This window comes from Barbus barbus (assembly GCF_936440315.1).
Source record: "Barbus barbus genome assembly, chromosome: 13".
In the NCBI taxonomy this organism is placed as follows: Eukaryota; Metazoa; Chordata; class Actinopteri; order Cypriniformes; family Cyprinidae; genus Barbus; species Barbus barbus.
This window is the reverse complement of record NC_136741.1, coordinates 6,571,679-6,596,625: the sequence shown is the minus strand read 5'-3', so window position 1 is coordinate 6,596,625 and position 24,947 is coordinate 6,571,679. Positions and strand designations below refer to the sequence as shown.

Here is a 24,947-nt window from a genome sequence, read left to right as displayed (position 1 = left end):
TAGATGGCCGGAGGGTGAGTAAATTTTAAGCAAATTTTCATTTTTGGGTAGACTATTCCTTTTGACACAACCAATAGCAGTCATATGATTCTTCTTAAAAGCTTATGCTTGTGTATTTACATGTGTTTGTATACCTTCACTAGCATGGCGATCACGGTACGTCCTCTGCGTGCTGAGTCCTTCTAAATCTTGTGTAGATGATACTCTCCTAAACGTGCACATACTAGCCTGTGATGCTCTCCTGGATGCAGTCGGCAAAGGCTCCTGAGGTTCCACTCGCTCCCAGGGGCCCCTTGGAGACGAGTGATCCTGTGGCCCTGAGATAGGTGAACATGACCCCAGATAATTCTGGCCAATCAGAGCCCAGGTGTCATTTCCGTATGACGGGCTACAGCTCTCACCAGTGGGTGGATGGAGCTCACGTGGAGAAAGGGAAAGAGAGACAGATGACGAGCAGGAAGAGCGTTTCTCATTCTGATCAGCCAAATGGATGGTCACCTCATCCGGGTCTTCCTGAGGGAGGGATTGCTTACTCACTCCCAGCATGCTCAGTGGTGCAGGCAGACGAAAACGGAAGAAACGTCCTTTTTCTACAAAATAAAAAGGGACACATTAGGAGGTAACAAGAAAGAGGCATGATTTTATTATTGTATATTGTATAAAATGATAAATTTAACAGTCAAACATGTCTTCCCTGGAAATTGCCAGAGTAAAAACGCCACCAAAATGAACAAAAATGACTGCCAAATTCAAGATAATGGGGGATATTTAAACTAATTATGACTGTAATAATGACTGTCGACTGCAGCATTAGTTTAGATCTGCTCATGTTTTTATGCATATTTTTGTAGCAATGCGCATTACCAAGGTCACGTTTCCGTTAAGCGTATGAATGCAACTACCAATCAGAGGCTTTAGAATAGTGAACATTGATCATTTTTTTGTGAATTCTGAATTCTGCACTCTTGCGAATTTACTCATGAACAGCAAAGAGCAGATATAATGTAAGTAAGAGATTCATTTTGGACAGCTTCGGTGATTCTTCGGTGGATTTTTTGCGAGAGCAGTCAATTGAATTTATGTCCTGTAATAATTAATGTCATATAATTTAATGCCAATTCAAAAAAATATTTAGTTTTTCATGATACTAAAATAAACAATGCAATGTCTAAACTTTTTAGTGCGCAATAAACTAATTCATAATAGCCTAAAGAATAAATATATGCCGGAATATATAGTGCCACTGCACTTCGGGAGAGTTCAAATCCCAGCTTATGGTCCTTTCCCAGTTCTGTCCTCTCCCCATTTAGTGATGCAGATTTTATTGCATCTGTGCAGTGTATTATTTTTGTTGATACAATTGTATTGGTAACAGTATTTTGATTCATTGAATGGTTTAGATATTTGACAAAAGACAACACAGATAATTATATATAAAAAAACGTCCTTACAAACTTAAAAACAAATGCCCCTGGAAATCAATTCCAGTGAGTAGACATTGCCCCTTAAATTGAAGAAGTAATTTCTGAACCTGTCCTCCTCCACCTTCTTAATTGGCTGTGATTATTTTTTGTGAGCAGCTTCTCTTGCTGACTTGTTCAAATTCAGCTTCTGTCTTATCCAAAAAGCACCATAAATAGTGAAAACATGGTCCCTGAAGGTACTCCAGGGGCTCCAGGAAGAAGATCTAAATATAAAGATTTATATTTTCAAAACATTTCTCACTTTTAAGTAATTTCAAACTTTCTAGCTATTTACCTGTTCTATAATCATTGTATTATGTAATAATGTTAGATAATGTTCTTTATGGACTATGTTATGAAGTGTTACAAAGAAAATAAATCTTTTCATACAGGGCCACTGCGGATCTACAAAGGTTAATAACCTGTGTTGCAGAACACAAAAACAAAAGTCTCTTTGGCCCTGTTGACACCTGGTACTAAGATGCATTTTGATCAATTGGATCTCATATCAACCACAGAGAAAATACGGCTGAATTATTTATGGACCAGTGAGACCAACTTAATCAAATATTATATTATTGGGCAATACCACAACATTGAGTGTAGGAGAGTTTCATGAACACTTGGTGCCCTACAACATTATGTTGTCCTTGGAAAACTCATGACATCTGTTTCTATTGTAATTGTGCTGTTGACATAACATTTCAAGCAGCCTCAGCAGTGTTCTGCAGTCTGACATGATAAAATTATGACATTTGATTTTTCTTTGAGGTATTCCTTTAACACTTTAGCAATGCATTTATCCCATTGCAGGATAAAGTTAACTGCATAAAGCTAAATGTTTATTAAAATGGTGAAAAACCTAAAGTAGTCATATCATTTATCATTATTATTTATTTTATTTTATTTAAAAACTAAGTAGGTTTTCATGACTGTTTTATCCCCTTTTCTAACCCTTAGAATTAAAAAGGCAATTTTTGCTGCCAGACCTGTAAGACACTGATATAAGTGCCTTCTTCATACTTGAAATGAGATACATGCTATGCTGCACTCAGTTGCAAGCTGCAGATTTGCTTTTGGCTGCAACAGATTTTTTTCCTGCTCTCGACTTCAAAAACAGCCTCTTTGCATCACATTTTTGCTAACCTGACACACTTTACACTTCATGTGCAACACAAATAGTTGCAATCAGCTTCTATAAAAGTGTTTCTAACACATTTTTTACTTGGGTACCAGGATGTGCTACACAAAGCTATATTTTACCCACACACTACTCTTGTCATTTGCTCTTCTGCTGTTAGGAATAATAGCATGTATTCTACTTTCTCACCTCAATGTAAACGTTTCTTATTAGTGAAGAGTATGAACGTGCTGTTTAAAGTTATTAATCTGGCTGACATCAGATCTTAAAACCATTATTGCATATTTCATTTCAATTCATTTCTTCAGATCTTGTACTTCAGTTATCAGTTTTTGATTTTATATTTAGAAACTTTTTTTTTAAATCTTTGTAATCTGATTTTTCTCTTTCTCTCTGTCTGTCTCTTCCCTGGGGTTTCAGTACCACGTCAGCATTAATTAAAAGTCTCTCCAAACTGGGCTATTTATATCACTCCTTCATCAAAACAACCTAAAGCACCCCACAAAAGAAGCTTTTTGGAGGGGGACGTCCTTCAATTTTTGATCAGAGTAAAGCCTAATAAATGATTGACAGAGTCAGGATGGAAAAGCCTGTAAATTTTACTAGCTAGTTTGTCTCTTCTTTACTGGTTCAATGCACTTCCTATCTACTAAGCCCTCAGCCATTCTCTCAGAGGAAGCAAGATCTAGGAAATCTAAATTCATCCCAGCTTGACGTTCTTTTTAAAGCATCATGTTGTATGTCTCAGCATAACAGACTGCACTGCAATAGCAAATCGTCGGTTTATAGCAGCCCTGACTAAACAGTGCCTCGAACTCACACACATACAGTACGAACACATGCAGATGTCCTTTTCAAAACATTCCCTGTTGCTATGATACCTCAGAGACGGTATTAGCATTGGATATTAATTGGATTTCATAGTTCAGATGTGACTTTCCAATACAGAGTTAGAGGAGGACATCAGGCAGGGTGTGTTTATGTGTGCGTGTTCACGTGTGTAAACTGATGCAGTAGCATATTTTGCAGAAAATGCAATGCAGCAGTTTTATTGCTTACAGGTCTCTATGAACATTTGTGATAATTATAGCATGTGCACACGCTCTGTTTGTATTGGATGGTTTAGTGAGGGCCGTTTTCCTGAACGGGATCCTATAAATGAAGTGCCGTTCAGCACCTGGCCTCAGGGATCCAAATAATTGTAACACCGTGTCACATAAATTATTTTCCCCCACTTCGTTTCCTTTCTGGCTGACTGGGTTTGGTCTTGACAGTGTGTGCTGGTGAGCCAGAGCAACTGGAGCAAATAAAACCGTTCTCTCTCTCCATATTTCCTCCTGCACACCTCTCTCTCTATTCCTTCTCAGCCACGATGCTCCATTTGTTTGAAATTTTCTCTTCCTCTCTCCCATCTGGCAGACAGGTAGTAAGCAATTAAAGCAGATGCTGGGAATAGATTGCATTGATGGAAATGATAAAGAGAGGGAATAATAAAAGAAACGAAAAGAAAATAGGAAAGGAGAAGCCTCACTTTGTTCTAGTCTGGCTGGCGAGGTGTGGTTGAGTCGGTCTAATGAATCCATGCTGCCCTCTTTCAGCACGTAATCGAAGCTCAAGATGAACATCATGACAACACCCTCTTGGTTCTTCACCGGAATGATGTGTGTTGCACACAAGAAGTCTGATCCTGTGGACAAAAACAATTTATTCATTACCTTTTGGTTTAGACAGCAAAACAAATCCAACCATTGACCTCTGATTAATTAAGATTCTTCATATTAATTAGCTTAATTAGCATAGGTGTACTGATAAATACCCAGAGGTTGTGGAGGGCAGGTTACATTTGCTACTTTACTACACAAACAAACATGCAGTTTTGAGTGTAGATTCTGACGCTCATTCAGTTTGACAAGTTCAGGATTCATTTCTGACAGGCAAAGATGAGGGTCGCCATGGCAACTATAGGGCAAGATGACCCTTGAGATAAAGCACAATGGAGCCGTGGCTCTGATTTGTCTTCACATTTGATAGAAACCTGTGAATTTGAGTTGATCATTACAAGAGTTATCAGACATATTAATTAGCCCTTGGCCTCCATCTCTGAAGTCATAACTATTATCATTCATTATCATAATTCAGTTTTTCCAGTGAATTTATATGAGCAACTGACATACAGTAATGTGTCATTGGCATTGGAGTTATCAAACAAGATTACAAACACTGTCACTGAAACTTCAGATACTTAAGAGTATTTAAACTTCACAGCTACTGTATTTTTTATTTTCTTCTTCTTCTTTATTTATTTATTTACAAACAAGCATATCCTTTGTCTTTAGAGAGAAACTAGATTATTTAGCATAAAATCTGGCATTAAAATAATGTCCAAGAGAGCCACAGGATGATTTTTTTTTTTCAATTAAAATATTATTAATAATATAATTTCATGTTGTAAAACAATTTAACTTATTTTAAAAAAGCTAACAATTTTGGAATTACAAAAATATTTTTTGTTACCTACAACACTCCCAGTTTCTGTAACTAATATATTATAGTTAGACTTTGCAACCTGATAACAATTTATTTAATGTTAGTTTAATATTAGTAAATAATAAATTAGCCTTCTAAACTGTATTCAGTCATGTCCCAAATTTTGGTAAAAGGGTTTTAGGTTTGCATATGCCAGACAAAATGAATAGAAAACACATCATATTTTTATTTTTAATAATATAATATAATGTAATTTGTTTTGACATCCTTAGTAAGCACCTCCTAGTCCTTTCATTGACTAATTTCGAGTTGAAATAGAGTTTTATTTTGTACTCTATACACTATACATGAAAAGTTGATCTCTGTTCAACTTTGTCACATCACCAACAGTCCCTGTCACTCATTTAGATGGAAACTGCGACTTCAGGTCTCTGCAAATCACTGTCAGTGTGATCGCCCTTTCAGGACGATGAGTTCATCTGCTTTGACGGTTACTCTTGTCAGTTTATTGAGCATTATCTCAACAACAATTGGAGAGCAGTACAGAGTTTACTGTGACAAGAATTCCCTGTTTGATTATTCCGGCCTGCAGGAGCAGCCATTGTGTGTGAGCCTGTAGAATCAGGTCAATTTAGAATTAACTTTTGAATGATCACATATCAGTTAGAAGGACACACCGAAGAAAGAAGTAGTGTTTGTTTGTCTGCTTTATTTGGCCATGTGATCTATAAATAAATCTGAGCTTTCGTCTAGTGTGCCCAGTGTTTCTCTGTCAATCTGTGATATTATTAGCAGCGGTCCACACACACACACACACACCACAGAGCTTCTGCAATCACCACCTGCAGAACATCTATAATGCACAAACACTCACACACACCTGGAACTAACATCAGCAATCGGTGCTTACAGAGCTCAGATAAACAATATCATCATTATGGCAGCTACAATGACACAGTTCAGAGAGCATCAGCTTCATGGTTATATATCATCTCTGAGATTTTTTTTTACTTCTCTGCAAAGGCAACTCACAGTAACTACATTTGTAAAAAAAAATGAATTAAAGTCTATCAAATCAGTCTATAATGTGTCCAGTGATACAATGTTTTTCAAACCCACCAAGGGGTAGGCAGAAATATTTCAAAAGGAGTGTAAAAAAAAGAAAATAATAGAATAAGAAAGAGTATAGAATCACAAAATGAATATTGATATTGTTTCAGAAATTCATGAATTTGATCTTTTTCAAAAAATGAGATTTGTATTGTACTGTTAGCCTTTCAGTAGATTTAAGTTTCTCTTTAGATTTAGATTTATATATCTAACAATACTTTAATGATGCTTTAAATGCCAAATAGTATATAGGCGATTTGGCTCAACCATGCTCAGATTTAGAGAAAACAGAGTGTGAGAAATAGAAAATCAACAGAAATTCAATCCAAAATATCTGAGTTTCAGAGTTGGAATATAATGTGTTTAGCCTCTGTTTGGTATACTGTTGTTTGCCTTGGAGCCAATTGTTCAGCCTGGTCAACTAATTAAAAAGGAAATAGATCCATCCCAAAATCATACTCTAATTCTATCTACAAATTCACGAATTGCCATCTTTCTGTTAGATAAAGTCTATGACAGAGTGTGTTCTCTATGGGTTCTGTGCAGTAATGTAGCATCTAGGTGAACAGGTATTTCATATCACAGTATTCTGAGTATTTTCGCACAGCTGGAACACTATATAGACTAATTATTACCAAGGAATGTAAAGTTTTAAAATGAATGATACCGATAAAGTGTACTAACAAATTGAATGTAATCTATCCCTCTCTTTCTGCAGTTGACGAATGGAATACGAGAGGCAGGTATGCCCAGAGTAAGCAGGCTATGACCCTCCACTACATCACTGTCAATATTACCACATAACGCAATACATCCTGAGACAGGGAGAGAGATGCAGCATGATCACTCTAGGCCATGAGGAAAAATCTGCAAGAAAAGCATTTTGAGCTCCAGTCGTTCTCTTTTAGATTTTACCTGTTAGAAACTTGGTGACGGACAGATGTTTCACGCTCTATAACAGACTTTCCACTTCCACACCTTGAATCCACTTTCTCTTCAGAAAACTGAAAACTGACCGTCTTGTTCACACATCTTTATATAATAAAATCTAAGAGTGACATAAAAAAAGTACTATAAAATAATAACTAAAATCACTAAGATTCTACAAGCTCACCCTAAAAGGTATGTAATTTTTGGCATCTAAAAATATCTACAAAAAGTATACTACAATGACGTAAATGTTAAATAAAGTAGCCTGGAATGGTATTTTCCAGAGCTTATGATGCCATTTGGATTCTTTGGATATTGGCTTAGGTCTGTGTGGAATAGAATTTATTGCACGACTGAGCATAAATATCCGTTTTACAGCAGAAAATATTTGTGGAGTGCAACAACCTGTCAGTTTTAATCTCAAACAGTCCTGGTTGGTTATGTTCGGCATTAACCTAGGTGAGAGGCAAATTGAGGAAAGCATCAGGGAAATTCTTGTTTGCGTGTGTGTGTGTGTGTGTGTGTGTGTAGACTGAAAGGACAAGAGAAGCTTAAGAGATTAGCCCTATGGAACTGAATAAGTGCTTTAAACGCTTGGATTTCATGCTTCTGTGGTGCCGCTTTAGATGAATTAAGTAGTCTAGTGGGGCAGATGAAAACCTCCAGCAAACTTGTGTGTGTGTATATAATATATATGTATATATATATATATATATATATATATATATATATATTTTTTTTTTTTTTTTTTTTTTTTTACAAAATGATATTAAAGTTATATATAAACCAATTTCCTTTGATGATTGATAAAAATGTATTTCCACGAAATAAATCATAAATAGGACACAAAGGATAATTTTTTTCTCTTGCAACAGTAATGCCAGTCTAAAGCCGCAGTTCACACTACAAGCGACATGCAACAACAAAACAACACGATCCCATTAATTTCAATGGAAATCTGGCGATTTCTGGCGACACGAGCGACAGCTGTTGGCGACGAATGGGGCGTGTCCAGTAACGCGGGAAAGTTCAGAATCCTTCAACTTTATGAAGAGCGACTTTTGGTAGCGACAACCAATAGGAAAGGAGACAGAGCTCATGTGATCGTTCTCCTCTCAGCTCAGCAGTGACGGAAATTAGGCCAATCCTTGCCTTCATCATTCATTTTTGATTTTATGTACGGATTCAATTTATATTTATATTATATTTAGTCTTTTGTCTCCAAAATGTTTGTATTTAACAAGAAAACTGAGTCACTGTCAATGTGAGAACGCCCAATAGCGACCTTATCTCCAGCCCCTGGTGTGAATGCAGCTTAATGGTTTGAGAAAGAGTTTGATGGTAAGAGTGTATGTTCTGTGTATATAGTTGAAAATGTACACACACATAACAAACCTACACGTTTGTGCAATGTTGATTTACAGAGGTACTTTCAAATCTGTCCATTACCATGACCTCCATAAATAAAGAATTAATCTGTTGACCCAATGACGTCTTAAAGGGAATGTGATCTGATGCTTGTCTTGAGTGTGTAAAGCAGGAGAAACCACAGTCAAACTAGCAAGATGCACTGACAGAGGTTAACAGGGCACACTGAGCTCTCAGCATTAATGAGTTTAAACTATTAAAAAATTAAGACAGATTAAGCCTTGTTATCAGAATATCAGGTAGCCTAAAAATGTGATTTTAAATGTCAAAAACGTTTTCAATAGAACGCAGGTTACTGAAATTATCTGAAGGAGGGAGAGTGTGTGTGTGTGTGTTTATTTTCTTCTATATATGAACATACAGAAAGTATTACGTTCTTGTTTCAAGACGATGGCAATTTCATTAGATTCAATTTCCACTATCAATAATTAAACCTAAAGAGCCTGTGGAGACTTCTTTAAACAGAGTAATCCATACGCACCTACACACCAGCACACACATGTTTGTACTTGTTTCTGCTACATTGTGGGGACCAAATGTCCCCAAAAGGATAATAAAACCTGAAATTTTTGACATTGAGGGAAAATGATTAAAAATAGTAAATTATGTTTATTTGAAAGTGTAGCAATGCAAACAGGTTTTCTGTAAGGGGTAGGTTTAGGGTTAGGGGATAGAAAATATTGTTTGGTCAGTATAAAATAGAAGTCTATGGAAAGTCCCCACAATTCGCAGAAACAAATACACACACACACACACAAGCATTCACATTCACCCATCATGCCTTTTCATAACAATACAGAAAAAAAGCATTCATGCACTCCATTTGGTCTATCTTTCCTATCCTTCCTTATGGAACCGGTGACATTTTTCTTGAATGATGCTTTCTTGAGCGATCCATTCAGCGATGTTCACATTACCATGCATGTACGTGCCGATGTGCTTGTTTGCCTTTATGTGAAAAGGTATAGATTACGTTTATGAGTATATCCTGAATGTATAAGGTGAGGAAACTGTCTGGCTGAATTATTGATTGTCTGCAATCTCAATTTCCCTGCGCAGCCATCCAATGCAAACACACACACACACACACACTGGTTAAAGCACTGTGACTGATTGGTCTTTGAGGGGCGTGTGAAAAGTTGGTTATTACTGCGCTACAGGAGAGACAGAAAACACTGTAACTCACTTGCACAACTGATGATCAACATGTCAGACAGCCCATTATGAGCTTTTTCTGTCTACTTTTTTCAAAAATGATCAGACTTCAAATCTTATGAACGCCTTGTGAGTTGTTTTACTTGTTTGTCTGTGTTAGAATGAATTTCAGGACTACCAAGCTATTCACATACCCCCACTCCCTCCCCACACACACAAAAGCCCCCCTGAAAAAATTGGTGGGTTTTTTTCGTTAAGAATTTATCTAACATAATACGCACCTACCCCACACCCCCAGTCAACCATTGCGTATCATATACACGCCAAAGTCAATTTCTGCGTATAAATAGTGTGCGAAATATAAACTTGTGGTATTCATACGCACTTTCATGACATCGGGTTGGGTAATTTATGTGATTATTTTATTACAAACTGTTATTTTAACTCTTTTTAAAAATATTTTATATTAGTTCAGCTAGTATTTGTTTTTGTATGTATTTGTATTTGTCAGCTAGTATTTGCAGGTAGGAAAGTCAATCAAAACACTCAGACTGAGCATTTTGATTGGACGAACATTTCTTGGTCCTACGCCTTCCACAGAATATATGATACATATGAATACATTTAGACCACTTAACTTAATGACTGCTTTCGGGATGTGAAGAGACTTTCAACCAGCATAACAGAAAATGTTTCTGAACACCTATTGCACCTTTAAGTATTGGAATACAAGGTTACATGAGTCAAAAACAAAGAAAACATTACCTATTTTAATGATATTCTTTGGTGTAGCCAGTGAAAACCCCTATCACTGAGCCCTGTTATAGTCAAATTATTATTTTCCATCACTCAATACATTAGGTTATACCAACAAAACAGAATTAAGGGTTAGATCAGATTGAAACTACTCCTTAAACTAAGTTACATCTTTTTACAACGTAACACGAAACATGCAACCAAGCTTATAATTCCGCCCGCTCTATGATGGTCAGTAGGCATGCTGTTACACTGTAAAAAAATAAATAAGTTGAGCCTACTTCAGCAGATTTTTGAATTTTCTCAATTTATTTTTTAGGCAATTTCTCAACTTTTTGTTGTATAAACTTAAGAAGTTGAGAAAACAAAAATCTGCTTGAAGCTGGTTGCTTTAAACTTATAAGTTTGCCCATTTTTTTTTTTTTTTACAGTGTAGAGGCTGAGACTAGAATGAATGTGGCCTGTTGTCTTGTAGAACTAAAGATGAGGCCAGTCATGTTAACACAATCCCAATCTGACTGTTGAGCTCATGGGTTCAGAATGACTATCTGTATCTCTTTACAGAGCTCTAACACTCATCTGCTCAGTGCTTCTCTAATTCTACTCATAGAGATGAGACAAGGTTTGTAGTCTGCCAGGACGTGTATGTGTGTGTTTATGGTCTGGTAGGAATAAAACATGTCAGTATTTCCTCAAACAAACCTGTAATATTCTTGTTCCTTTTGCAGAGGGTGAAAAGCATTCACAATCAGACAAAGCATTTTACATTCTTGGTAAAAATAATAATGACTAGTGCTTATAGGGTTAGTTTCGGCTATATTGCTGTGGGTTAACAGTACAGCAGTGCAGTCTGTGTCTCTGTTCCCCTGAGCAGAGACTCCAAACATCATACCTACCAAATGCACAAGAGCTATAAATACCTCTTTCTGTGTGTGTGTGTCCTCCTCTCTCTTCTGTCTCTACCAAAGTGAAACTGTAACATTTAATCTGCTCATAATAGAAAGAGGATCTGTATCAACAGATTTCATTTTCACAGAATTACGATACAAGATACAGAGGCACAAGTGAATAATTCCAATTTCATTACAAAAAAAATCCAGATGATTATGTGTGCTAGAGTTTGAAAAGAAGGGGATAAATGAACCAGATGTTAAAGTGAGTGATTTTTGAATATATGAACACACAGACTGTCATTTGCCATTCATCACCTGTTTTCTGTACTAACAGCATTTATACAGCCTTTGACACGGTTATGTTCAGTCTTTAAAATGACTGGTACCTGGAGCTGATTGGTGGAGCCGTGTGTTAATAAACACAGCTCATTAATCATACAGAGAGTCCTGCAGGGCAACATGACAGCATATATTCATAAGCGAAGCAAAGCACAAAGAATAAAAGACAAAGAGAGTCATGGGTCACTCTTTTCCAAACACTTCCTCATCTGACTGACAATGTGCTCAGTTATTCACCTTCAAACCAAAGCCTTAAACGTCATCTAAAAATCATATTTAATCACACATCATAACTTCAATATGGCAGTAACAGAAAATATAATGCTTAGCAGATTGATGTTTCATGTACAATACATGGGACAATGTTGATTAAAAAATTAATTGATATTAGTCTTAGTATTCCCATGTACAGGAACTAATGATCTGTTAATAATTATATGTGACCCTGGACCACAAAACCAATCTTAAAGGAACACTTTTAAAGGAACACATTTTACAACTCCCCTAGAGTAAAACAGTTGAGTTTTACCGTTTTTGAATCCATTCAGCCGATCTCCGGGTCTGTTGGTAGCACTTTTAGCTTAGCTTGGCATAGATCACTGAATCGGATTAGACCATTAGCATTTGGTCATCAAAAATGACCAAAGAGTTTCGATAATTTTCCTATTTAAAGCTTGACTCTTCTGTAGTTACATTGTGTACTAAGACTAATGAAAAATGAAAAGTTGCGATTTTCTAGGCCGATATTGCTAGATACTCTCATTCTCAATGATATTACGCAGCGCCTGAAAGTAGTCCCCAGCTAGGTAACAAGTTATGATATACCTGGGGACTACTTTCAGACGCTACATAATATTGCGACTGCTGCACCCATGGTACGGCATTTCGGTTTAGGTTAAACCACAATTTACAAAATGTTTTAAATATAGAAGAGAGAAGGATTATGGGTAATGCATCACAACATGATGCATTACCCACAATGGCTTTAGCTGAATTGTATTATTTATTTGATTCCTATTAAATGAATGAAATCCTTTGCAGCAAGGAACGTGCCAAGCCAGCAGTGTAGTTTAATTTACAGTTGTGGTCAGAATTATTGGAACCCTTGGTAAATATGATCAAAGAAGACTGTGAAAATTTACCTGCTTTGTTAATCCTTTTGATCTTTTATTTAAAAAATTCACAAAAAGCTAACCTTTCATTGGATAATAAGAATTTAAAATGGGGGGAAATATCATTATGAAATAAATGTTTTTCTCAAACACACGTTGGACACAATTATTGGCACCCCTAGAAATTCTTAAGAGTAAAATATCTCTGAAGTATACTCCCATTCATATTCACAATTTTGAGCACTCTAGGGTGATTATGAACATGAAATTTTCCAGCCATGGCTTCCTGTTTCACAGAAATATAAATAGGAGGGAAAACAAAGCCCAAATTCCCTTAATCATCCATCACAATGAGAAAAAACAAAGAATATATTTCTGATGTGCAGCAAAAGATAATTGAGCTTCACAAATTAGTGAAGTGGCTTTAAGAAAAGAGCTAGAGCAGTGAAAATCCCCATTTCCACCATCAGGGCAATAATTAAGAATTTCCAATCAACAGAAAATGTAATGAAACTGCCTGGAAGAGGACGTGTGTCTATATCGTCCTAATGCACGGTGAGAAGGAGAGTTTGAGTGGCTAAAGACTCTCACAGCTGGAGAATTGCAGAAAATAGTTGAGTCTCGGGGTCAGAAAACCTTAAAAAAAAATTGTCAAACAGCCCCTACATCACCACATGTTGTTTGGGAGGATTTCAAGAAAAATTCTCCTAGCTCATCCAAAAACAAACTCCAGGATATTCAGTTATTAGACAGGACTGGCACTTCAAATGGGACTGGCTTCTATGGTCAGATGAAACTAAAAAATTAGCTTTTTAGCAGCAAACACTCAAGATGGGTTTGGTGAACACAGGGATAAAAAGTACCCCATGTGTACAATGAAATATACTGCTGTATTTGTGATGTTGTGGGCCTATATTTCTGCTGGAGGTCCTGGACATCTTGTTCAGACACATGGCATCATGGATTCTATCAAATACCAACAGATAAAAAATCAATAAGTGACTGACTCTGTTAGAAATCTTATAATGGGTGATGTTTGGATCTTCCAACCGTACAATAATCCAAACACAAACCTCAAAAACAACACAAAAATGGGTCACTGAGCACAAAACCAAGCTTCTGCTGGCCATTCCAGTCCTCTGACCTGAACCCTGTAGAAAATGAGTGAGGTGAACTGAAGAGAAGAAGCACCGTCATGGAGCTGTGAATCTAAAGGATCTGGAGTGATTCTGGATGAAGGAATGGTCTCTGATCTCTTGTCAGGTGTTCTCTAACCTCATCAGGCATTATAGGAGAAGATTTAGAGCTGTTAAACTGACAAATGGAGGTTTCAAAAAGTATTGAATAAAAAGGTGCCAATAATTGTGTCCAACGTGTGTTTGAGAAAAAACATTTATTTCATAATGATATTTCCCCCCATTTTAAATTCTTATTATCAAATGAAAGGTTAGCTTTTTGTGAATTTTTTAAATAAAAGATCAAAAGGATTAACAAAGCAGGTTAATTTTCACAGTCTTCTTTGATCATATTTACCAAGGGTTCCAATAATTCTGACCACAACTGTAGTTTAGTTTATTTTGCACAAGGGTAAATAGATAGAATAAAAACACAATAAACAAACAAAAAATATATAATACAATCCATACTGTGACCCAAAAGTTTATTTAGAGCCTCCACCTAAACAATGAAAAACAAATAAACTCATGAAACTAAATGAAAAGCTATATTACAATTTACAAATTACAATTACAATTTACGATTACAAATTAATTACAACAAAAAAAGAAAAAAATGAGAGAAAACAGAAATAATATACTCAAAATAAACCATCTATGGTACATAAAATACAAGATAAATTATTACAAAGCAGCATGTAAATGATCTTTTATTCTTCTTTTATAACATATTAAAGAGGGAAAATGTTTTGCTACATGAGATAAATCATTCCATAATTTAACACCCTTAAATCTTATCAAGTAGTGACCTTTACAAGTGAGAATTTTAGGAAAATGAAAATTTGAAAGTTGATGAGTTAAATAACAATGAACCTGTGAATTTCCTTTAAAATACATTTTAAATTGCTCTGGAATGTAACCCTCACTTGAACCCATCTTATACATAAAATAACAGTGTCCTCTCAGACAGGAAGTCTCAGAAGAATTATGCAGGGATATCACATTCTACTGAAATATAAATGCTAAATAAGGCATGACCCATACTCATGAGGACCTAGCTTTGTATGGCACAATTCAGTGTGTGTGTGTGTGTGTGTGTGGGGGGGGCTTTTATTATTATTAACTGAATAAGCTCTAATATGACCACACACTGTTAAAGGTTATTCAGTGGTTCTTTGCAGCAACCCTCTTCAGCAAAGAACACTCTTCTGATCAAAAACACTGTGTTGTATAGGACGCTTGATTTTGCTATATGATTAAAAACGTTCTTTATGTTGCATTATAGGTTCTTCAGATCAGTGTAATAAACATAAATAAATAAGGCAAATAAGAAAAAAAGTTATAAAAAGGATAAATCTGCCATAATTATATCTTTCTTTCTCTTTGATTTTTTCAGACGTTTGATTAGTCAAACTATATTGAAATATGAAATTGGCTAAATTTAATTTGAAATGGAATATGTACAATGGCATTTGAGTATTTGAATTTGCATTCGTCCATATGTGCAATATTTTATGCAAATTAAAAATGCTAATTCAAATTCAATAACAATTTCCATTTGCCATTTCTTATTACTATTTAATTTAAATATTAAACCAAATAAGTGTTAATTATTCAAATAGAAATACATTAGCTGATATTTTTAAAGTGTTAATGCAGTAAGAGTAGCAAAATGTCATTTACACTTACAATTTGGCATTTAAAACTGAATGTCCATTAAAACTGTGTGATGAATATAGCAAGTTCAGCAGGCTTCATGCTTCCATGAATAAGTGAAGGTGTCATATTTAAATGGAAATGAAATGACTTTGTGAGTCTGTTTTTTATACACTGATTGTGCTTAGTTTAAGAGTGAATAACTTTGAATGTTAAATGTCAGCCAGTTTATAAAAGAACACATTTATGGTTTGGTTTTGATGGAGTAATTGAGCCTTGACAATGGGTCTATGGAGATGAATAAGATATCATAGATATAAAAAAAAACTGAAAAAACTCTGTAGCTTAATGTTCTACAATGACAAAGATACAAAGCTCTTTTGTTCTAATTTTATTTGTTATTTTTATGTTATTTTTATACAGAGAGAAAGACACAGAGGCTTTCACGCACATGCTCATCATTCAGAGTTTAATGCATTCACAGTAGAAGACACTACAATCACTATAAAGAGCAGGTCCAGAATGTGCTGTGCTTATGGCTCAGTGAGAGGAGAGCAGCCTCAGAGAGAGAGAACTGAATTTATGTGGGGTCTCTGGGGTGGAAACCAATGTAATGACATCCATTAGTTCATATGATGTCTAAGAGACATACAGAACAGTCAAGAGATTTCATCTGACAATAAAGCAGGATCTAGAAACAGTAGCTCAAAGTTCCCCCTGGGACATAATAACTACGAAGAGAAGTCAGGGAGTTTAATGAAGAAGGGATGTCAGATAAAGTGCGGCTGCTTTTTATAGTCAGAGCAGCATGACTGACAGAATTATATGAATGTTCACTCCAGGTAGGAACTCTATTTAAAAGGCTCTTAAACTGCTACTGAATTTTTAAAAGGCATGAATGATCTGTGATGGCTCTAATGCATTATATCCTTTTGGATAACTCACAATTATGAGTTTACACTTTCAATTAAGAGGGAATGTAATAGTTGTGGTTACAGGTGCTGGTCATAAAATTAGAATATCATGAAAAAGTTGATTTATTTCAGTAACACCATTCAAAAAGTGAAACTTGTATATTAGATTAATTCATTACACACAGACTGATATATTTCAAATGTTTATTTCCTTTAATTGTGATGATTATAACTGACAACTAATGAAAGTCCCAAATTCAGTATCTCAGAAAATTAGAATATCAATTAAGACCAATGCAAAAAAAAATATTTTTAGAAATGTTGGCCAACTGAAAATTATGAACATGAAAAGTATGAGCATGTACAGCACTCAATATTTAGTTGGGGCTCCTTTGGCCTGGATTACTGCAGCAATGCGGCGTGGCATGGAGTCGATCAGTCTGTGGCACTGCTCAGGTGTTATGAGAGCCCATGATGCTCTGATAGTGGCCTTCAGCTCTTCTGAATTGTTGGGTCTGGCGTATTGCATCTTCCTCTTCACAATACCCCATAGGTTTTCTATGGGGTTAAGGTCAGGCGAGTTTGCTGGCCAATCAAGAACAGGGATACCATGGTCCTTAAACCAGGTACTGGTAGCTTTGGCAGTGTGTGCAGGTACCAAGTCCTGTTGGAAAATGAAATCTGCATCTTCATAAAGTTGGTCAGCAGCAGGAAGCATGAAGTGCTCTAAAACTTCCTGGTAGACGGCTGCGTTGTCCAAGGTTGTCCTGCGTTGACCTTGGACCTCAGAAAACACAATGGACCAACACCAGCAGATGACATGGCACCCCAAACCATCAATGACTGTGGAAACTTTACACTGGACCTCAAGCAACGTGGATTATGTGCCTCTCCTCTCTTCCTCCAGACTCTGGGACCTTGATTTCCAAAGGAAATGCAAAATTTACTTTCATCAGAGAACATAACTTTGGACCACTCAGCAGCAGTCCAGTCAAGACACTTCTGACGCTGTCTCTTGTTCGAGAGTGGCTTGACACAAGGAATGCGACAGCTGAAACCCATGTCTTGCATACGTCTGTGCGTGGTGGTTCTTGAAGCACTGACTCCAGCTGCAGTCCACTCTTTGTGAATCTCCCCCACATTTTTGAATGGGTTTTGTTTCACAATCCTCTCCAGGGTGCGGTTATCCCTATTGCTTGTACACTTTTTTTCTACCACAGCTTGTCCTTCCCTTTGCCTCTCTATTAATGTGCTTGGACACAGAGCTCTGTGAACAGCCAGCCTCTTTAGCAATGACCTTTTGTGTCTTGCCCTCCTTGTACAAGGTGTCAATGGTCATCTTTTGGACAACTGTCAAGTCAGCAGTCTTCCCCATGATTGTGTAGCCTACAGAACTACACTGAGAGACCATTTAAAGGCTTTTGCAGGTGTTTTGAGTTCATTAGCTGATTAGAGTGTGGCACCAGGGGTCTTCAATATTGAATATTTTCACAATATTCTAATTTTCTGAGATACTGAATTTGGGACTTTCATTAGTTGTCAGTTATAATCATCAAAATTAAAGGAAATAAACATTTGAAATATATCAGTCTGTGTGTAATGAATTAATCTAATATACAAGTTTCACTTTTTGAATGGTATTACTGAAATAAATCAACTTTTTCATGATATTCTAATTTTATGACCAGCACCTGTATGACTTCCGCCCTGAAGAAATTAGGTTTTTGCCCTGACAGATCTGAGCAGATAGAGTCTCCCATTATAGTTCTCCAGAGAATCATCTTGAGAGATGAAAACTAAGGACGGAAATATGATGAGGAGAATACAAGAAGTGTCTGGTAACCAGATGACAAAAGGGCAGAATATTTATATTATTGAATGAAAGAATTCTCAGCACATGGACGGGGGCCTAGTTTGTGCTGCTGTAAAGAAGTCTGACAATGTATTAATGTATTAAATGTATTAATTCATTTAAATATGTATTAATTCATATAACCTCCTGGGACTAAGCAAATATTGTTTGTCCTTTATAGAGGTTATTTGTATTTTCTTTCAGAGCATATATGCCACATATTTCCTGATGAACACTCTCTCTTTTGTTTTTTTAAAAATGGCTGACATCACGGTTTAAAAATTATATAGGAAAAGAGTAACAATTTGTATATTATTTTGCAATTACAATTGTGTTTGACTGATTTGCCATTTTCTTGTAAATTAAAGGGTTAGTTCACCCAAAAATTTAAATTCTGTAATTTCTTTAAGAAAAAAGTCTTTGTTAAAGCATTAAAAGCCATGAACCAAGCCAACCAGCTATGAGGTGAATCACAACATTACAGACAGTACTTAAGGGAAATAACTATAATGCCAGGAAGCACTGCGAATGACAATCAAATTAAAAACCATGGAGAAATATAAAAGCTGTTTATATAAAGCCGTTAAAATATATTTTACATTTACTTAAAAAACAAGATTACAATAAAAATAAACAGATGGCTTCAACATAAGTACCAACGATTAACAACCTTGTATCTCACGGAAGGTCTATCTTTAAAGGTTTATAAGTTATTGGTAAAAATACATTTCTATACACTCTAAAAAATGATGGGTAAAATATGGACGAACCCAGCGACTGGGTTGTTTAGAAGGTTGGGTTAAACATTTAGCCCAACTGTTTGTTGAAAACAACCCAGCATGTTCTGTCCAATATTTACGCAGCACTGTGTTGTATTTAACCCAGTATTTTTTAGAGTGTAGGGAGAAAATTATTTTTATTTCCGGAAAACCAACTGTTGCACTCTTTCACACATATAGTCTTTGATAAGTGCCATTTAGAGATTGCGTGTGAACAAGGCTTTTTCAAAAATACCGTTAAGATTTTAGGTAAAGGAAGTGATGATCATGATGCTATGTGTGAACAAAATGTAAGTTTATGCTTGGTATGAGCACATTCAAGGTCAGGATGCACGGATGTAAGAAGACATAAAAGCATAATATGATTACTATGCAATGTTTACAGTAAGCTACATCTCAAGACCCTGCCTTTATTTCCATTCATCAGCACAGTACCTCTGCAGTTTGATACTATTGTGCAGCATCTCGTGTTTAAACCTGTTGCAAAAACGTGTTCTGTGTGATCGGTCCTTTACGCCTATGACTGTGAAGTCAAAAAAGGTTGTTAAATTGCAGACAGTGAAACTAAATTGCTTTTCCTCATCCAGGCGGATGAAGACAACAGCACAGTGTTTAAAGGTCATTTACAATGACTGGCATCACAGAGTTTACTAGTATTTTGGAGCTCATGTTTGAATGGTCCCTTAACAGGAAAAAGCTAGAACACCACCGCTTGTGTGAATAGCATGTTTTTGTATTTAAGGGAAAGCCAATCTGGTAATTTTACGGTAATTTACAGGGTTTCATTTGTGTAAGGGGCTTATAATGATTCTTGTACAATAAAGAAAAAAACCTATGTCCTCTGTTGAGGACAAGTAGTCTTTCACTACATAGCCGAACGGGATAAAAAACGATCTAGGCTCTCAGCAGTTTCCCTGTGATCTGAAGCAAAATTGTCAAAGACAATAGGAGCTGTCATTTCAGTGCTGACTTTAACTTCCTCTGCAATAATTCAAAGACACTCTCTGCCTTTTACTCTTTCTCTCTCTCAGTTTATATTCTATATCAAAAGTATTGTTTTTTTTCCTAGAAAGCCAAAATAAAAGGAAACAAAGGTACTATTCAATAATAAAAAATTGACATTGACAAAATACATTACAGTGATAAAAAGAAATATACATTGGAAAGTGTTTTCCTCTGAAGTAAAAGACAGAAATTTGACTCACAAATCAAAGTACATCATTAATGTGGGATTTAAAGCTGAAGAGGGTCATTTCTATGCCACTACCATCACCAAATGGAACTGCAAAAATAATAAATGCTTCAAACTGGTTTAACTCTCCCTGTCTACCATTGGTCAGTCAACACATGGCTCCGCCCCAACCTTAATCTATTGGCTACCTGGGAATATTAAACAAATAGTCTCACCGAGCTCACATTTAATTGTTTAACAGCATATTTTCTGCAGCACTCTGTGTAAAACATTATTTTTCTTTTGCTTTAAGCAAAGGGCTTTTTTTCCTTTCACTGAGGTTTCAAATGGAGATTATGATAAACCAAAAAAAATTTGGAGGTTAATGCAAAACATTAACCAACACCACAACATTCAGTGAACATAACCCATAGACATTCTCAGGTTCACTGAACTATAAACACAAAGCTCACACACTCACCGTCCTTGCGGTGGTAGGTGATCTCCACTTTGCGTTCCTCCGAGCCCAGGAGGGCCTGTGCTACCTGCGCAATAGAGTGCCGATTGGTCAGCTGTCCGTGCAGAAAGTCGCAGGTGCACGGCTTCTGCATGATGTCCGGCCGGGAAAACCCTGTCATCTCACAGAAGGCATCATTGCAGTAGATGATGGCACAGTTCTGGACACGTGCATTGGCTATGACAAATCTCTTGTCTGTAGAAACAGGCAGAAAAGAAAATTGTGTATAAGTAGCGGAGGTGAAAAGGTACAGTAAATCGTTTTCAAATCTTTTATAAAAATGTTAGATTTTTCTGCTGTATGAGCACTTGTGCTTTTGGCAGAGTGTACCATTAGATTAGCAAATGTAAGGTTGTAAATTTGAGTCATAAGGCCAGAAAACCTTGTCAAATTTTATGACGTTACGCTGGCTATGTTTACATGGATGCTTTTTGTTTAAATGGGAAGGAAATCCTTCTCATTGATGAATCTGAACGTAATATTTACATGAACGCTATATAAAGTGATCGGGTTGATGTGCACGTTTTACATGTCACACGTTTCAATATCGGATTTGATTTTTTACATCCACACACTGCATGAATATACAGAGTTTCTAGATGTTTGCACAAACTATTCTCCTACCATTGCTTCTTTTCTTAGTTTTTAAATAGCAGACTTAAAATTGATCTATTTTGGGACCTAATTAGGAGACAACGAGCAGAAGAAACTTTCTGCCGTGCTGCTTTTATCAAGCAGTGAAATCGCAAACAAGCCGTCTGTGAATGAGAGTATGAAGTGAGGAACGATGGGAACTGCGCCACTTCACAGACGATGAGTGGAAGGAGAATTTTAGAATAAAATGACACTCATTTATGACACTTGATTCTACAAAGACAACAGCTCATTCCACGCTTCACACGTCATTACTAAATTTCTCTGCCATTGCACATATACAGTACTTTTCAGTTTTGGTTTTCAATCCGATAAGCAAATAAGCAAAAAAAAAAAAAAAATTTATAAAAAAAAAAAAAACACTTTTTTGCGTTTGTATGATATTATTAGATGTAGATGATAATATTAACCTTCCATGGATTCATGATGGAAAGAAATTGTATTGCATAAATAAAATTTAAAAGAATATAGGGTTCAATAAGTAAAGCTCAATCAAGCATTAGAGGCATAATGTTGATTACCACTCGTCTCTCCTTTTCTTTAAAAAAGCATCCAGGAGGCACTTACAATGGCAGTGAATTGGGCTAATTTGTACACTTCAGTACTGCAAAATTACAGCCACAAGACACAATATGTGCTAACATGATTTTACTTTGAAAACACATTTTGTAACCTTTTTCCTGTAAAAATGATTTAAACAGCTTCACAGCTCATATTTGAACAGAAGAACTGATGTAGCCAGTACTGTATAGTACTATTACAAAATATGCTTCCCTTTTTTTAATTCTCCAAAATTGGCCCAGATAATTTCCATTTTAAGAACCTCACCTCTTCCTCTATTTAAAGGAAACCCGGACAAGCCTAAATTATTTTTTGTGGTAACCAACACTGAGCACAACTGAACCTGGAACGTTCCTTAACAGTTATATTTCTTAACAGAGAAAACAGCAGAGACAGTAAGGCATGGAAGAGTGATATTTTGGCAGTGGACACTGGGCCCCTCAGGTAGTGTGAGTAAACACATTAACACTCAAACACAACACAAACGGTGACATTTTCAGATGCTGACATGATGTTAGCTGAACACTGGGTGACAGAAATGGACAGTTCCCTCCCTAAAGACTAATGGAGAAAGAGTCCAAACACTATCCAAAATCTGTTGCGCTGTTAACCACTTAACTAATCAATGTTTACATCAATGAGAAACGGTAATAGTACAGCGCTAATAAATCAAAGCATTTATTTCTAAGTTTGGACACAGAAGGAAGGCTAAAATAAGTTGCACGGTCAATGTGTGGAGGTAAATTATCCCTATTTGGAGGTCACACTCTACAATAAACCGCAACTGAATCGCACCACATGCAGCTCTTATTGTTGCAATGAAATAAACAAACGCTGCTGCAACATCTGGAAGACGACACTCACTTTGATCCTCGAATTTGCGGATGATAATCCCGAGAAACGTGTTCTGTGGCGCGACGTGACCTCGTCTCACTGGCATGATTGACGGCTGGTTGTGCGCCTTTGAATCCGTTGGAAGAGCTTCACGAGCGCAGCGCGAGGAAACGCGTTTCTTTGTGGGTCATTCCGGCGACGTCTTCTCCTTCTTTCCGCCGTTAGATTGTCGCTTTCCGTGATTCATTCCCGTTTTTGTCTTCACCGGTAGTCGCTGTTTGAAACGAAAGACGAGAAAACGAGGCGCTATGTGAGGAGGCTGCGGGTCTGAGCAGCATCTCAATCGAACTGAAACCCACCAAGATCTAGTGACAAACGGCCACAAACTGACAGCAGTGACGTCTGTCTCTCGCACTGCGCGCGACTCTGTGAAAGGAGACGCGCGAGGAAACGGTATCTGTGTTGAAGGGCGCAGTTCACACAACACGTTCTTTTACCACCTTTAAGATATCCATGACAGTGAACTTACTAAATTAGACAGGTCAATTTACAGTGTTATCTGGATCTATACATTAAAGAGCGTTTATGCAAAAATGCGACAGCAAATGTAAATTTTAGCGTGTCAAAACATGAAAAGTAAATAGGTTCGGCATTTGTAAAGTGTTATTCGCATGTGTGGTAAATCTGGGACTGTCCATGGTGCTGGAAATACTATCTAAATGACGAGTGAAGTAGGGAAGGAGGAAAGTGTTCAAACGTTTGTTTATTTCTTTAAAAAAAACTATTTGGAAAACGGATAGCATATCCTTTGTATTACTAGAAAGAACCAAACGTTTGCGTCTATCAACCAAAACACGCTCTTTATAAATAAATATTTAAAAATCTAATTATACTAAGTAAATCTTGTTGTAAGGCCTTGCCACATTCAGTTTAACGCCTGTAGAAAACGTGCGCGTGCGTGTGTACAACTGCAAGACAAAGAAATCACGTCAGCACTTTCCACTGCTTAAACGCTGACTGGTTTACTGCAATTAAATGTTTGTTAGGAGATCATTATTGCCTCTTCGTGACCTCTGATGTCACGGAAATCTGAGGAAAACCCCCGCTGAGGAAAAGATAAAAGAAGAAAGAACAGTGCTGGCATCTAGTGGTGAAAGCAAGAGAATGCATTATGAAGGTAGGCTCTTTACTAACCAACTTGCAATAAAAATTGTCAAAAAGTGTATAATACAGTAAACAGAATTGAATTTGATTTCTTCAAAAGTTTAGGAATGGCAAAATATTTTTGCCATTATTTTTTGTTAAAGGCATTTATTTTGATTAAAAATAAACAGTGACATCACATTGTAAATAAAGACAATTTAAAACAACTGTTTAAAATATTAATGTAATGCTAAAGCTGAATTTCCAGCATCATTACTCCAGTCTTCAGTATCACATGATCCTTCAGAAATCATTCTAATATGTTGGTTTACTGCGCAAGAAATTTTTCTTATAATTATTAATTTTTTATTATTATTAAATTAAAACAGTTGTGCTGCTTAATATTTTTATTTTTTTTGGAATTCTGTGTTACCTTTTTGTGATAAATAGAAAGCATTTAGAACAGCATTTATTCAAAATAAAAATCTTGTGTAACATAAATGTCTTTACTGTCACATTTGACCAAATGAATGTGTCCTTACTGAATAAAAGTATTAATTTCTCATTTCTCTCGCTCTTAAAATCTTACTGACCCCAAATTGATTACTGTACAGTGTGTGTGAGAGAGAGAAAATGAAAGTATCAGGCATGCTTTGAAACTGAATGTAAATCAAAAAAGTGATACAACTGAAGCACTTACAGTAAATCAACTCTTTCCTTCATTAATTATCTGTGCAACTCATCAATATTTAACTGTATGCAATATTCACAAGAATGAAACTTAGAAAGTGACACAGACCCCTTTGGTAATGTCTGCTCCTCTGTAATGGAGAGGTTTACTGGCACATAAGTAGACACGTGTGTGCATACCAATCTG

General features: G+C 36.2%; 1 pseudogene across 1 annotated transcript in view; it reads right to left on the bottom strand.

The window, feature by feature from the left end:
• LOC306879215 (voltage-gated inwardly rectifying potassium channel KCNH7-like) overlaps window positions 1–23,033 on the bottom strand; it is a 49,622-nt pseudogene extending 26,589 nt beyond the window's left edge. Inside the window, exons 1-4 of the transcript in view lie at window positions 22,958–23,033; window positions 20,843–21,073; window positions 4,136–4,291; window positions 135–590 (exon numbers count right to left, since the gene is read on the bottom strand). The product of the transcript in view is annotated as a voltage-gated inwardly rectifying potassium channel KCNH7-like (transcript). The remainder of the gene's footprint in view (window positions 1–134; window positions 591–4,135; window positions 4,292–20,842; window positions 21,074–22,957) is intronic.
• Between the last annotated feature and the right edge of the window lie 1,914 nt (window positions 23,034–24,947).